Here is a 13440-nt window from a genome sequence, read left to right on the forward strand (position 1 = left end):
GTAATAACTATGCTATACAACAACAAAACAAAAAGATAATTAATCTTGTCCACAAATCTGCAGACCAAGGATAGCTGTGTAGGAAATAGAAGTGATAGCCACCAGTGTAAGCATGCAACTAGATGGCTCAGATGTACAGAGGAACAAGACAAAATTTAATTCCCCTCAAGTATTTGGATTCAGCCTTAAAAACGTACCGGCATTGAGCGTCCGATTCTGAGATCAGAAACAATATTTCATGCCTGAAACATCAACCGACATACATCAAGATACGAACAAGTAAGTTACATGGGATACTACGGCATCCCCACCCCCCCCCCCCCCCAACCCCCCAAAAAAACCTGAGTAGATCAACTAGCCGCAGACAAACATTGGAGTCAATGATTTCTTGAATATTGTCGTGCTTTCTAGGTGTGTCAATATTGTCGTCATTGGGAGCAGAAAGGTAATAAATTGTCGCGCATGCATTTATTAGCACTTCTTCATCCTCTGAATGAACAAGGGTACGAAGAGCTCTGAGTGCTGATCTCACTTGACAAATGAATTGTAATAGGTATATGTAACACACGTCTAATAAGTCCTTTCATTTTAACAGAACCTTAAATAACTGCAGGCATAAAAACTTTTCAACCAACCTGCTCAAATGCAGGTTGATCCTTGCCTTCATAAAAATTCAATAGCTGCAGGCATAAAAACTTTTCAACCGACCTGCTCAAATGCAGGTTGATCCTTGCCTTCATAAAAATTCAATAGAGTCAGCGCGGTTCTTTTCTGATTGTCAAGAGTATCATCTTTCTTCAACTGGCCCAGGAAATCAAGAAAATCAGTATGCGTAAGGACAAGATCACGGATTTCACAATCAGCAGCAACAAACCCAAGTGCCCAGGCAGCTTCCTGCCCACAAGTTGATTCAGATTTCCACAGATCTACATAAATTCTCACCAGGTCATGCTTAACCACGTACTCAAAAAGATTCTGTGAGTGAGAACGACCAACAATTCTTCTGAGAACCTGAGCAGCAGCCTCCTACGAAGGCCAAACAACAAGAATAAATCGAGTGTGAAGCCACAACAACAATACGCTAAAGAAGGCACAAAAGTTAATCAACACATCAAATCTCTACCCTGAGATGCAGCTTCTCTAGACACGATCATCCCTAATTACTTCAAACACCAAGCTGGTTCCTGTGAAGCAAAATTTGTGAGTAAAGTGAACAAAAATTGAATAAGCATAAAAAGAAGCTGAAGTAAGCTTAGTACCTGTCTCTAACTACTGTATCAATTCTTGTAGTATCTCAGAGTGCTGTTGACTGAGATCCTCATTTGAAACAAGTTTTTGAGCCAGTATCTGTATACCAAAAATTAATTTCAATCACAATTAAATATCTATCCACCACCACAAACACAATAATAATAATTTAAGAAAAGCTATGAGAGAGATAAACTATTCATTATAAATAGAATAGGTCATAAACCTCATGCTCGGGTGCATCAATTAACAGCCTATTATTCACCTTAATGGGCTCATCCTCCTTGTCCCCCTCAGTGCCCGGCCGTGTCACACCCCAACATGAGGGTGTGGCCGGCACCCGCAATAGATGACTAGCCGGTCTGATATCTGAACTCTATAACATGAATCATGGCCGACAAAAATATATAACAGTTTTAAGAATATAAATAACATAGCCGAAAGGCCCGACAAACATATATGCATAACTAGGGGCCGACAAGGCCGCAAGAAAGACAACTAGTCGAGAAGGTGGCAATAAACCTATGCTCGATAAAATCACTAATATGTATCAAGCGGTGGATATATATATATATATATATATACATCGCATCCTATTTGATATACCTACACTGGGAGTGCGAACATCCTATTTGAACTACGGTATCTGCGAGAGAAAGGTACATCAATCGTCTATGTCATGTGGTGGTGATCCACGACGCACAAAATGCGTCGATGCGAAATATGTACACGAGTATGTAGGGCAGATAATAAGCATAAAAAAATATAAATAACAAGAGGGGAGATATAGAGGCAACGTGAACTACGAAACAAGCCGGCGAGGGCAATCGTAACACGTGAATATAGCGTATGCTCGTAAAAATCAAATGGAGGCTTATAACATATATATATATATATATATATATATCGTCATATATATATATATATATATATATATACATACGGCACGGTAATATATATATATATATATATACAGGGCGGTATATACACACGCGGTAATATATATATATATATATATATATATATATATATATATATATAAGTGCAATGCAAGACCGACCTCAGAAGGGATATCATAGAAAGAGTCGGAGTGACCTATCGTCGTTATCCTCCGACTATCGTTATTGTCGCTACGTTCATCATTCTTTAATCAATAGGCCAAAGAAATAAAAGTACAGGGAAACATCTTGTTATGAATTATACACAAAGCCAAAGTTGAAGCCTAGCATGAAATATGATCGACACAACTTTTATCTGAAAAAGTGTACCATCGGGAGGTTCGTCACCTTTGAGCAATAAACAAGAAGATAAGGATTAACTCAATTAAAGGAAGTATAATCAACTCAACTTTAACGTGAAGGGTATCGTAACGAATATCATTTTTCATTCGATAAACAAGAGGGATATAAAATGCGAAAGGTACTTCAATACAAGCTATTCATGAGAAAAGGGTAAGCTTAACCATTTTGGAACATAATCGACACAAGTTGAACGGAAAGTCTTTTAATCGATAACCAAAAGGAGATACGGAACATGGAATATACTTTGGTGTACAAGTCATAGATGAAGTATGGGTCAGCTCAATTGTCATGGAACGCAATCGATCCAAGTTAATGGAACAACTTTTCAATGAAAGGTCATATGAAATCTAGTCATGCCACAAAGAGAATAGAAAGCCCTGCATACCTCGTCGATGGAGTTATATATGTTTCCCGAGTCCTCGAACGTCTTACGAACGATTTCCTACATAATACGGACTATTCAAGATCAAAACCAAGGTCATAGCTTATAGAAATCTTCATTTAGTCATTTAATCGAGCAACTCATGGGCGTGAATTTATAGGCCTTTTTGTAGCAAAATTTCCCCGTAAAACGCTGCCAAATTCTACTTTTCTACTTCTCCTTTTCAATATGATCCCATCCATATCATCACAGCTCCAAACAACAGAACAAAGCCATACAAAACAGTCCAACAAATAAGCTAAGTTCATGAAAGTTTCATAAGAATATAGAAGAGCTTGTTCTATGAGGTTTTGCACCAATTTCTATGATTAATTACTTGTAGGAGCTCAAAGAGATTAAAAAGAAGTTAAAATATACCTTAAATGATGAAAAACACTCCAAACTACAAGTTAATTCAAGGTGGGGTTTCCTTCCAAGAAGTGAAATAGCGAGAAAATCACAATTCTATGATTGCCACGTTGTTCCTTGCGTTAGAGTTGGTTGATTAGCTCTTTAAGTTTGGTTAGGATTGATCAAGGAATGTTTAAGGGAGTATAATAGGGTTTTGCTGGTCTGTGGAGCTGAAGAAATGGGGCAAAAATCGTTCAAGGGTCATATATATACAAGGGTTAAAATGAAGCCACCGACCATACTCGCTGTTCCCGTAGCAGTTTGCGTCCTTGGACGAAAATGCGAATATCTCTCTACTCCGATGTCGTATCGATGAACGGTAAAATGCGCTGGAAACTAGACTTGTAGACCTTAAATTTGATAGGTGGATCACCCCGTAACTCCAAGTAGATTGAGAGAAAAGCTCCACGACATCTGACCCAAATTTCAGTGGAATTTACAAACTTAACTTGCGACGCCCTTTGTCGACTTTCGTACTACAACTCGTTTGACTTCCAAACTTAACAAGAGACTATTATACGATTCAAATACTTCCTATCATTCTTAATAGCATGAAGCACTCTTGTCTCACCCAAAAGTACAAGTTATCGTATTCTCAACTTGCCAACTTTTGACGAAACTCATGCTTCTTTGATTCATTCACCCTCCAAATCTTCTGCCACTTACTAATATTTTTTTAGACTCTTATAGCCATTTATATTAATAAGCTTAATCCCTTTTAACCTCAAGATAATTTCTTTTAAACTTGCGTCGACTAACTCATGATGCGCCTTTAACGTGCGAAAATCCGGGGTGTAACAAGGCGCTTGCTACCAAAGATCTGCATCTGAAATATATTGAAACACACAACTCTGTCGACTGTCACAACTTCAATTCAACATCAGACCAAAAGGTATGACCAGAACTAGCAGTGTTGAGAGTCTATAAAAAATAGGTTCTGTAAATCTTCCTTCTACAAGAAGAGCAAAGTACCCACATAAAAATTCTCATAACTTGGACATGAATACTATAAATTATTTAAATAGGAATCAGCGTCATTCTAGGAAACAAATTAAATATATCAAACCAATGGCAACTTAGGAGAGTATAACAAAAGAAAATTAGAAATCCTAGAAAGGGCAAAAGCAACATATGCAATGACAACTAATTAGGATCAACCAAATAATGAAGTTGAATAGATCTAACATGAACCGACCAAAAACAATTACAGTATCATCTATTTACTGGATTCTTATCTTCAATAATAATTCAATTCCAATGCACAACCATTTATTCAAACAAATCAATGAAGCATGCGAATCTACACAAAACAAACAATTTATTTCATTCGTTGAGTCGAGCTATACACATGCAGAGAAACCCGCTATTAGATAAATCGCAAATCAAATAAAGTTTACAGTTTAACATAATCAGAAAAGAATTACAAACCACCCACACACGAATAAACGACTTAAAAAAGGAAAAGAGCCACTCCAACTATCAGTAAGGGTTGGCAAACAAAAATATAATCTTACATTGCTTCTTAATCTTTATTCTTTGAAGAAGTAAGAAAATATTTTGATCTAAAAATTTTAAGCTATGAGAGAGATAAACTATTCATTATTATTATTATTATTATTATTATTATTATTATTATTATAGACAGAAGAGAATAGGCCATAAACCTCATAATGCTCCTCAGCCTCATCAGAGAGATCCTCCTCAGTGGCCGGGCGCTTGCGCTTTAGGCTCGAGCGCTCTATCTCCATCTCCATATGAATCCTAACTGCAAGAAAAAGTAGTAGTATTACAGAAAAACCATGATCATATACTAGCTAGTAAATATTTAGGAGATTGAAGTTAAACAGTACAAGCATATGACAAATTCGTATGCGAAGGGAGAGTAGTCACATAAGCATATACGACTAGTATTTATTTATCCCTGAAGACGAGTTGAAGGTAAACAACATCCAAACAATGCACTAAAATACGAAATTACAATCACGGACCTCAGCCTTTTAGATCACTGATGTACGCTCAAACAATAGAGGGGTTGTGGAGTCAATTCCTCAGATAGTCATTGAACTTGTAGAAAAATCTCACTAAAGTAACTTTTGAATTTTTTTGGACAATAACGCCATCAAACAATGCTCATGTTTCCAAAAAAAATAAAACAATCCCTTTTTTGACATAAGACCCCTTAACCCATTTTTAAATTATAAAACTCATTTGAATATTTCAATTTTATTTTTAGAATGTGGAAAATATTTACTCGAACAAAAATTTCAAAATAAGCAAATTTGTCTCTAGGTAGGCAATAAAAGGATACAATTGAATGGTAGTAGAACTAAGCATGATGCTTAACTATACGTTTTTTAACTAATTGTAAATAATTTTTCCTGATATATAAAATTTTCAATTATCAAAAAAATATTTACTATTTTTATTTTCTTGGAGATGAACTTGTAATATTTTGATTTTATTTAAGTTTTATAAATAAATAGATTAGAATTAATATAAACATTATATTTTTAGAAAGCACATATACAACTAATTGTAAAAATGTTTTCATTTTTATAAAGTAGTAATCCAACACGATATTTTTGTTGAGAATATTTATCCAAATAATTGAGCAATAAAGCAAGTTCGTTCTAATTGTTATGAACTATTTTACAAGATTGATATTTGAATGTATTATTAAGTGTAAATTATACCACTTGCACATTAAGTGATAAATACAACTTGCACTTGCAAGTTGTATCTTAGTTGTGTTTTAGTTATAGCAAGTTGTATAGGACCACTTGCACAAGTTGTTGTAGTGGATTGAGAGGCAAAATACTTCTATAAATATGACCTTTGCCTTCTCATTTGAAATACTATCAACAAGTGAAATACAATCTCTCCCTCCTCTCTACAAAGCTATTAGTTTGCTTCTCTTATTTATTTCCAATTATATAGTTTTATAACACTAATATCAAAATAGTCCAAAAGAAGGTGATATAACAAAGAAAACCTTATAGCATACTTAAAGTTTGAATGGTTATATTATTTTATTCTTATAGCTTGAAATATTACATTGAATATTTCTATTTTATTATTAAAACATGAAAAATATTAATTTGAAAGAATTTTGGAGTATCGAAAAATTATGCCTAGATAATGGGTTTTATAATAATTTAAAAATGGGCTAAGGGGTCTTATGTCCAAAAATGAATTGTTTTACTTTTTTGGAAACATGGGCATAGTTTGATGATCTTATTGTCTAAAAAAATTCAAAAGTTGCTTCCATTGTTTTCCCTACAAGTTCAATGACTCAGGGGTTGTGCGATGGAAAGGAAGGAGAGAGGTGCAAACGGATATTATGATTAGAGTTAACTGGGATGCCTTAATTTGAATGCCTATTCTTGAATTTAGTTGTGACTGCAGGCTTGCTGGGCCGAAATTTTTCAATGATGTACTAGGTTCAAAATTCTTTTTTACAAAAACGTCTTTCATCGCGGTTGGAACAATAATCCTTGTTCATGAAAATTCACTAATATTCATCAAAAATTTACGCTACATAAATAGGTTATTTTCTTTTTTGTGTATATACATGCATGCTATGCGTTGAAATCTCCCTCATGAAAGATTCCGATTACGCCGGTGCATAACGATCTGTTCTCTGGGGGAATGTTAGCCAGGTAATGAATTCTATTTAGTTTTGTATACAATGTTGAACTGAAATCTTCAATAATCGAAATGAAATACAAAAAACGCTATAGCTGTGTAAAGGCACATGAACGGAATAAATGCTTGTAATTGTTGAAAAAAAAGTGATATCTCAAAAGGAAATGTTCAAAATAATTCTTACTAGAATAGTATTGAATTTGTTCTCTTCATATTTATTCTGTGCAAATATGAATTATGACTAATTGTTCAAACGGCTAAGACCATTGAATAGCCTTAATGTCATTTACTAGTATATTCTTCCGAATTTAAACTGAAGTAAATGAGCGAGTTCTAGGGTTAGCTAATCCCCTAAGAAACATTAAAGAACAAGAATAATTAAAAAAATATTAACTCACTCCATTAAGAATAAAATCGTTCAATACATAAGCAAAACAAAAGTTTAAATCCGAACTAAAATCATGAATATTCTCATAAACAAGATTCAAATGAAGAAATACGTACTACACACTTAGATGTTCATTACAAAGCAAAAAATCAAAGAAAATGAAATAAGGGTTCAAGAAAGTGCTCAACCAAATCTTCAAATGTTCACCCCCAAGTGGTGTAGGAACCCTAGCTCCCAAAACATTTATATTCTGCCAAAAGATGTGTTTCCAAGTGAGCTAGGTCGAGATTTATCGTAACGTCTCGTACCTTTAAACTAAGCTATGTTCATGATTCAGGACTTAGGAAATCAAACGGGAAGTGTTAGAATTAAATTCGTTTCAGTTCAGTGAAGTATAAGTATACGCCCAGTTATACAAGCCGTAAAGTTGACCGTATAAATAAATACGGACCGTATTTTTTGTCCGTATTGATGCATGGGAAAAACCTTAGCTACTGGAAATTGACATTTGAGATACGATCACTTTATACAGACCGTACATTTATGTACGAGCTGTTCTTCTGGCCGTAAAAATAATTACAGACCATACTTCCTGGCCGTATATCTAGTGGGAAAAATCTGAGTTTCTGGAATTTGGTCATTTGAAATATGACCAAGTTATAGGGCCGTATAACTCTTCTTGATGCAGTAAAAGTATAAATACATGACTTCAGCCTTTTATTCTATTTTTCATACTTTCAAGCCCTAGCACGAAGGTTTTCTTCTCCCATCAATATCATACACCAAGGTAAGTCTATTTCAATCATTCCAGGTGAATTCTAACATGTATCCATGATTTCTAAATAGAAAATAATTGTTCCTAAACCTAGGGTTCTCAAAAAAACCCATCTAAGGAGTTCCAGATTAAGGCTTTTGGATTTCTTCTTCAAGTTCAGACCATTGTTACAAGTTTTGGAGCGATTAAGGTATGTAAGGTTTCTATCTAAGTGTGGGAACACCATTGTTCTTCCCCGGCCCACACCACGTTCATCCATGAAAACACAAAGTTCCACAAACCTAGGGTTTCTACTCTAATTCATGATGACCCTAAGTTACATATACCATGACATACCATGATCGTATTAATAATTCGTTATTGTATTCTTCATATTCTATTTTATTGGGAATCCGTCCATAATCCATGAATACCCATCTTTTGCATTCCATGGGTTCTTAAATGCAAGATATGAACTATTATGCTTATTTTCACAAATTTCTACATGCTTCCATATTTTCATACAATTTATACTATATATCTATCTTCATGTTATGGTACAATCACGAACCATGTTTACAATCATGTTTATATAATTCATGGGCTACTAAGCCAATCATATCCATGTTCATGTTTTGGGTGAGTGTGCCGCCGAGTATGATAGTTGTTACTTACAGATGATTCAGGATATGACATTTTCGGCCTTGGTTGGTATTGTCTGTTTGCAGGTAGGCCTCGTCGGCCTAAGTTGAGGGTTACTCCTCCAGAGTCACCGATACAGAGTGGTTCGCTCAGGCCGAGTATGGCATCGGGTGCTAGTCACGCCTCTCCAGGTTTGGGGCATGACAGGACATCTAAGCCTTGATAGGAGAAAGCTTCCGAACAACTTTATGGTGAATATTTATGATACAAATAGGCCATTATTTAATTTTCAATATTACAGAATCATGGCGACGGAAGCGACTATAACGTGGTAAGTGTCCTACCTATTGAATGAACTTTGCGCACTTCTCTTCTTAAAAACTTCCTTACAATGGATTTTCAGTGTGAATAGACCGTGTGCGCTAAATGCAAAAAATTCTTCGATTCTCTGATTCTTGCCTCCAGATATCAACACGTATTTGTAATACAATTCCTGAAGTCGCGATGGTTTTTTCCTGATATAGGGTTGAATGCCAAGCAGTACAAACATGATGTTTCTTTGTCTTCAGGTTGGGAAGTTGTACAGAAACTAAGAAGACAATCTTGATATTGGGCTTGTGTTAGCATAAGTGAAATTTCTTTTGTAACAAACGCTAAGCTGCAATTGTCGGGAAACTCGCTTATCAAAGTGTACACGATCAATTTGAATCTTTTATCTCTCCCATTAGCAGGCTCAAGAATGTAATTATGCAACTTTATTCCACAAACTTGAATGAAAATAGTATGAATCATATTGTTTACTTAGCTTGATGGTATTGTTTCCTTTGTTTTGGCTGATCCTATAAAATGATTAAACTAAGTGTGAGACTGCTTTTCCCAGTGTCGGACCTCTTTTATAAAACGGCTCATGCGATCCATCGAGTATTAAGGAAAAGAATACATTTACAGCAGGTGAGCTTCAACTCTCTTTCTTGGACCAGAAACACAGTAATCTAATCCATCTCAATTAATAAAGGTATTGCACCAACTAAGATAGGCTTAATTACATGTTTGGAATTTATTTATAAAATGTCATTTATCTAACTTTGATTGTTTATCTCGGTAGGTTCACACAATATCCGATCATGTTGATCGCGACCATCAAGTCCGGATACACATTAATTGTCCACAAAAACTTATACGTTATTCTTCAATGTATAATTATTTATTCAGAATTTTTCTTTAATAATATTAATAGTATTATTTTATGCAAACGTGTACTATATGACTCGGCGTCACTAGCGGAGCCAGGATTTTCGCTAAGGGGTTTAATATATGAAAAAGTAAACACAAAAAGTCGGGGTTCAACATCTAATATATACATTTAAAAAATAGTTTTAACCAAGAATAACTTTCTAGTTCAATCCGGCAAAATCACACCATTTTGATCATTAATCAAGATAAGTTCATCCAATAAAGATGCAAAGAGGGAAAACATGCAAGGAGTACGATTTTTGAATATTGTAATAAGACTTTTGAATTTAAATAAAATATTAAAAATTTGAATGAAATGTAAAAAATTCAACAAGGAGTGCGTTCATCTTGATTCAAATTCAAAAATCTTATGTTTATCTCTTTTTCTTTTACCATTATCTTATGTCAAATAATCATTTTATAAGAATAAGAATAACAATAATAATCCTATTGCAAGGAGGAAGCTACTTAACTTAGACAAGCATTAGGTCCCTAATTTAAGAGTCAAGAATGCCAAAAACGCTGGGTAAAATGATATGGGTTGAATCTGTAGCTCAAAAATTGCTAAGACTTGTAATAATGGTATTAGCCTCGTCTCATCCCATTGAAGAATTAGCAGAAATTGAACAAAGGAAACATCAATATCATTTATATACTGAGAACACGTGGAAGGAATCTGCAATTGACCTCATAGATTTTTGATTCGTTGGAAGCTAGAGTTGTGTTTGATATTTAGCACAGATCAATTCTAATTTTCAAGATGACTAAGAGTTTTATAGAGGAATTCTCGGAGATATCATACAGTTTGGATTCAGACAAACTCATAAAGCTACACAACCAGACATGCATCTCAGTAGCAACAAATCAAGATTTCTAAGCTAGATTTAGTACCCAGAAGGCTCATGCAAAGATTATACACCGAAAGGGCGCAAATCGAGCACACTTTCTCAAAGCTTTTCACATCATCGACAAAGCTTTTCACATCATCGACATTTCCAGGTTATTTTGAAGCGGTTGGAAGAAACTTTACCAGGTAGGACTAGATTGAATCTACTCCATGGCGATGGTTTTCACGGCATCTCGTGAGAGTTTGAGGTGCGGAAAAGTGAAACTTGAGCAGAGAAGCTTGCATCTGACCCTGGGTGAAGGCCGATTCCGACATCTACTGGCGTTACATAGGTGAATCCGACAGTCGAGAACTTTCTTGATGGGTTATTTTTGTTTTTTGGTTTGGTCGGCATTTAGCCGGCATTTTTTGTTTTCAAGACTTTTGGCTTTTGATGTATACTATTCTCTACTCGCGTGAAGTTGCGTTATTCTCGTCAACAAAATAGCCCAATTCTTCGTTACAAAAATGAGAGACAATGTTTTGCTTGAAAGAGCGCAGTGCATACATTTGTCGCCCGACTCATAACTTGATTTCCAGTTTGTAGGTGAGCGTTCTTTATTTGTGCTACACGATTTTGGATCTCACATCTTTTTATAGATATGCACTTTATAATTATTTATTAATTTTTACTTTGTGTTCGATACTCGTTTTGTGGCCTGATCATTCTGAATTAGCATTAGTGAATCTACACTGAAGTAAAATGTTTCTATCAAAGACGACTCCCTATATTTGTTATTGCACCAATGACAAACTTTTAGAAGTGTTGAAAATGAAAAAGATATACACTGCTACTAACAGTAATGAAATTGTTGAGGTAATTAACAAAGTAAATTTAATTAATTAAAACGTGAAAAGACAAATCAAGTTAAGAGGGACCTGACCTTGCAAGACAAAGCAAGGTAGCAAAGACTTCACGCAATTCTTCTGAAGAAATACATAACCAAGTGAATCAATACAACAAGGTTATGATAATTAAAATAAAACAAACATGCATGGACAATAAAAGAAAGTAGTAACACAGTATGAAGAGGAAGAGTAGTAGTCTTCCTCTATCGGTCTTTTACCGAGCATGTGGGCAGTGTTGTAACCCTTTATATAGTTGTAGGAAGTGGTTAAAGTATTTTATCTAATATACGACTAGTGTACGTGTCGGCTTGTGATCTTTAATTTGTCTTATAATACTAATGTTATAATTTTTGTTAAAGAAATGATATCTATTAGTCAAAACGTTTTTTTATGAGTCTACTATCTATTTCTTCGTAATTTGTTAAATAATTACATTTTTTGGAGGGAAATTAGTTGGAGGGAAAAATATAATGTTTGGAGCCAAAAATAGAGTAAGGACACAGTAGATTTTTTACTTACAACAATAACATTGTTTACCCCGGAATTGGGTAATAAGTTGAATTTGTAAGTGAGGTATAGGATATGTGAATAACTTTAATCTATTTTGTGTTTGTGAGAAATATTTATGGATTTACGTGCTTTAATACGTGTATATGAATATATATATATATATCAATGCCTTGAGTGAAAATGTTGTTGTAGAAGATTAAGCTAATGGTGTTGGGAGAATAAAAATTTAAAAGAAAAATTTGATTCGGACTAAAAAGAGAGAGAGAGAGAGAAATGATGCTTTAATATATATTTGCTATTACAATGTTCTTAATCTTGAAAGAGCTAACCCTTAAAAGTAGGGAAGTGTCCCTTATTTATAGTTTTGCCCTATGGGCTTTGTATACAACATAAAGGCCTTTTAGTATAAAGTAAACCCTAAAAGGATAAGGGTTGGTAAATGCTGTTCGACACATACGGTCGTCGGTATAAATGTGACGAACGATGTTGATGCGTGGCGTTTTATAAGCCCCGGTGTAGGACTAACGACCACGATCGACTCGGTCGTCTTCAGACCGGACCAATGGCCACGATCAACTCGGTCATGGAGAAGCAGGACTAGCGGACACGATCGACTCGGTCATGGAGAAAGCCGGGCCCAGCTGTATGATGCGAGTTTGGTCCCGAATATCGGACAACGAGTTTGCTTCACTCCTGGTCGTCGGTAGATGCCGATTCCGTGATTCCTGAGGGCGGACTCGGTGACCGGCACTGTTTCTTTTATCTCTGGCCCCCGGTCCCATCGGTCTTGCAAATATCAGGTTTACCATATCTGAGATAGTCCCCTTTTCGGATCGTAGTTTTTACGGAGTAACGGGAAGTGGATGAGTATCAAAATCGGTGGTTCCATGCTTGAGTTCTTGCTCTTTTCGTTTGGCGGAACGATTACATCGCGTCCTTACTGCTTATCGGCCATTGTGTCTCGCCCCGAATGACGACTTTGTGTGGGCGCATTTATGTGCGTGGGTTCAAATCACGTCTCATTAATTGTGGGACATGTGGCATCACAGTTGTTGGGACCTATAATAGTCTCGGTTCCCATTGCCTATATAAGGCCTTTAACCCCTTTTTCCTTTACTTCCTTCCCCTTCCTCCCCTTTCTTATCCTTTTTT

At 35.3% G+C, this 13440-nt stretch overlaps 1 long non-coding RNA gene across 1 annotated transcript; it reads right to left on the reverse strand.

Annotated features, from left to right (window-relative positions):
- Positions 1-1142: 1142 nt before the first annotated feature.
- On the reverse strand, positions 1143-3913 carry LOC132063194 (uncharacterized). The gene is made up of 4 exons (XR_009416346.1): positions 3349-3913; positions 2935-2991; positions 1260-1347; positions 1143-1184 (listed from the first exon to the last, which is right to left on the reverse strand). It is a non-coding gene; the product is annotated as an uncharacterized LOC132063194 (long non-coding RNA).
- Between the last annotated feature and the right edge of the window lie 9527 nt (positions 3914-13440).

This window comes from Lycium ferocissimum, chromosome 7 (assembly GCF_029784015.1).
Source record: "Lycium ferocissimum isolate CSIRO_LF1 chromosome 7, AGI_CSIRO_Lferr_CH_V1, whole genome shotgun sequence".
NCBI lineage: Eukaryota > Viridiplantae > Streptophyta > Magnoliopsida > Solanales > Solanaceae > Lycium > Lycium ferocissimum.